The sequence below is a fragment of the Mus caroli genome, chromosome 10, assembly GCF_900094665.2.
Source record: "Mus caroli chromosome 10, CAROLI_EIJ_v1.1, whole genome shotgun sequence".
NCBI lineage: Eukaryota > Metazoa > Chordata > Mammalia > Rodentia > Muridae > Mus > Mus caroli.
Genome location: NC_034579.1, coordinates 97,294,007 through 97,296,658, shown reverse-complemented (window position 1 = coordinate 97,296,658; position 2,652 = coordinate 97,294,007). Strand labels below are relative to the sequence as shown.

The 2,652-nt window shown below is 34.0% G+C and overlaps 1 non-coding gene across 1 annotated transcript; it reads right to left on the bottom strand.

The window, feature by feature from the left end:
* Nucleotides 1-2,259: 2,259 nt before the first annotated feature.
* LOC115032293 lies at nt 2,260-2,362 on the bottom strand. Its single transcript, XR_003837933.1, has one exon. It is a non-coding gene; the product is annotated as a U6 spliceosomal RNA (small nuclear RNA).
* Between the last annotated feature and the right edge of the window lie 290 nt (nt 2,363-2,652).

Genomic DNA, 2,652 nt, shown 5'->3' with positions numbered 1-2,652 from the left:
CTTAAAGAACAAAATGCCATTATAATAACTAATGTGCTTATAAAAATTATAAATAAAGAAAGGTTAGGTTAAATTTCCAGGAAATAAAATGAAAAGTGCCAAAAACAATATGTAAAAAGATACAAATAAGTAACATGTGTGTGTATGGGAATACATTACTTTCTAAGTATTCTTCTTTTGTGTGTTTGCTGATATTTAATCTCTTCTCTATTTTTATACTGTCCAGATTTAAGTAGTGTAATTATGTAACAGTACTGGGAGACATCGGACACCCCACAGTCCAGTGCTGGAGAAACACTTGTCTGTTACAAGGAAGACTAAATAGAAGCGTGGATAGTTCCTAAACACTGATAATATTGACGTTCACCTATGCTCTGAGATCTTCATTAGAAATAGGTTGCCCTCCATCTACTATGCTTTAGAAAGGGCCTTATTGAGATGCCTACAGGTCCCCACATGACTTAGCCTCATCTTCTAGTGTTCTTTTAATCGTTGTCAGACATATGGTTGAATACTTATTTACCTTTGACTACATTAAAACCAGGTCTCTCCTTATTTGTGTGAATTTGACTAAATTATACAGTCCAATTACAGTCAGCCTTCTTACTCTCCAGCGTGATGAGCTAAACTCATCCCTCTAAAATTATTAGACGTGGAAATGAACATTTTCTGTCTAGCTGACAAAGACATCCCTTAATGGCAAAATCAATTCTTACTGTAAATCATACCAACTATCGCATGTCTGCCGCATTTTATAAAAGTTTAAAGTAATAGCATCCTGCCAAGACACCCTTTAGAGCAGGATGCAGCCTGGATAAGTAAAATTCCTTACGTACTCCTGACTTTCAGAAAGGAAATATAAAAATGTGTATTCTATGAAGAGATGAGAACACTTCTTTTACAAGGCATTCAAAAGCATAACATTTTTAATATACAAATTCCAACAGTAGACCCCATAAACTTAAATTTATGCTGAATTGCTTCAGTTAAAAAATTAATCTGAATTTAATACAACTTACTGGTGGAATTATTAAAATTAAATGAACACACATATACACAAACATCTCACATACACACACACACACACACACATTTTCTATTGGCATACACCACAGAGAACTATGTAGTGTACAGAGGAAGCATTTTTAGAAATGTAATGATGTCTGGTACTATTGTTGTTGTTGTGGGTTTTCAGTGTTTGCTATTCAAATTATCATTTAATTTTTTGATCTTTTTTTTGTTTTTGTTGTCTTTAGTTTAAGAACATATAAAAATGTAAAAACATTAAGTTTGGGAAAATGCATCCTACTGAGCTAGCTCGATAACAGCATTGCGCATAAGTTCTAGTGAGTGATGGGAATTTCTCTAAAGAAATATCCAGAAAAACAATTTATGTAAATTAAGGTAAGTTGCCAGAGTAAAATGGAAAATTTCTCCAAACTGTGAGCCTAGGTCTACATTGTAAGGATTGTGAATTGTTGTACAGAGTTACAACCTTGTGGATTTTTTTTTTTGTTGTAGTGTAGATCATGGCTACACTACCACACAAGCCTGATTGAAAAGGCTAATTCATCGGATATGGATAAGTATACTGTAAGAAAGACAAATCTAGTATTCACTGATTTATTTACTCATTTGAACAATTACTTGTGAAAATCCACGAAGACTAGACAGGTTTCCATTGATTGATTATTTTGTTTTTGAAAGTTTAATAAGTAAGTAAATAGTATCTGATCTCAAGAAATCTTCATCAAATCTGGATAATAAGCAAGGATAAAAGTGAATAAATTATGTTATTATGGATATTAAATGCAAGACATGCTTTTCGTAGCCTGACAGCATACTTGACAACTAAACAAATGGAAATGAAGGAAATGAAGGGAAAGTTGGTTGTTATTCATGGTTTGAGGAGACATTCATTTCTGGAGAGAAAGGTACTGTGGCAGGAGCCTGAGATGCCTGGAAGTGTTGTGTTCAGTCAGGAGAGAGAGAGAGAGAGAGAGAGAGAGAGAGAGAGAGAGAGAGAGAGAGAGAGAGAGAGAGAGATTGGTGTTCAGGCTTTCCTCATTTTTTCTCTCTATTAAAACTTAACTTTTTTTTAAGTCCTTCTCCTCAGAGCGGATGGCCAACCTGGGTATTCTCTGTACCATGGCACTTCAAGTCTCTGCAAGGCTAGGTGCTCCCTCTCCCACTGAGGCCAGCAAGGCAGCCGAGCTAGAAGAACATATCATACATGCATGAATCATCTTTTGTGATAACAAAAATATGGAACACTTCACGAATTTGCATGTCATCCTTGCTCAGGGACAATGCTAATCTTCTCTGTATCATTCCAATTTGAATATATATTTGCTGTAGAAGAGGGCACACTTTATTTTCTCCTATACATTTTACCTTTTCTACATCTCCATGAGATAGAGCTCTCCACATTCAGAGTGGGTATTGAAATCTGTCAGGAATATATATGTGTGTATATATATATATATATATATACATACACATATTATATATATATGTATATGTATGTATCTATATATGTATATATATACATATATAGGTATACACACACACACATATATATCTATATCTATATATATATCTTTCTCTTTGTTTCCTGACTGTAAACACAATGTATCCAACTACCTAAGATTA